Below are 923 nucleotides of genomic sequence, written 5' to 3' on the forward strand. Positions count from 1 at the left end.
GATACCTGATGATTTTGTGAGTTTTTGATTATTTCAGAAGGGTATTATTCTACTAAAAAACAGCAGTTTTCTACCTTCTTTACCGTACTAGCCACCATTTTCACTAAATGCAAACAGGGCTTTTTATAGCACAGTACTTGGTCGTGACTTAACCCTATTAACCAGGATGAAAAAACTATATTTTTCTCATATTATGTAAAGTTGAAAAAATATTATTTATCAATATTTGTAAGTTATTATACAAAATAAAACAAGGGTAATGTTTTGTTTGTGGAGTTTATTTATGAATTTACATCAACACTATTACTGAGTATGAAAATCTGTGTAAAGTGCAAGTATATGCATATCATTGTCACTATAACATTTTGTCACCCTGTGGAAATGAAAGCTGAAAAAGGCAAACATGGTCTGTTTTATTTATCACCGATTCAGTGAAGTAATGTTACTGATTTAGCTGTACCCTCTATAGTTCAGTGAAACTAGTTTTATCAGATCCGGTTTTGGTGAACCTTACTTTGTGAATTTAACCTTTTCAACTGACAAGAGCCTGATTTACTTTCATCCAGCCAACACCAACTCCACAGCTCTCAACCCCTTATCTAATCAGGGAGGAATCCAAAAATAATTAGGGACACTTTTTAAAATAGTACTATGAATATGAAGAAACTGACATAATAAGAAATTGTGAAACAACTTAAAACTTTTTTCCATCAGAAAATCTAACTCTAATTATCGTCATTATTTAGTAGGTATAATCCACCACCTTTCTGCCAAATAACCAGTTTTACTTTGGGTTTGGGAGGGCTGGCTGGCCACGTTAAAAGTCTCACCTTTACTAGTTTCTATCTATGCAAATCACAGACAAATTAACTTGCTACATGCCCACACTTTACTTTCCAAGTTTTTCCACAAAAATCAGAAAC

The sequence above is a fragment of the Protopterus annectens genome, chromosome 13.part0, assembly GCF_019279795.1.
Source record: "Protopterus annectens isolate FY-2018-M chromosome 13.part0, PAN1.0, whole genome shotgun sequence".
Lineage (NCBI taxonomy): Eukaryota > Metazoa > Chordata > Ceratodontiformes > Protopteridae > Protopterus > Protopterus annectens.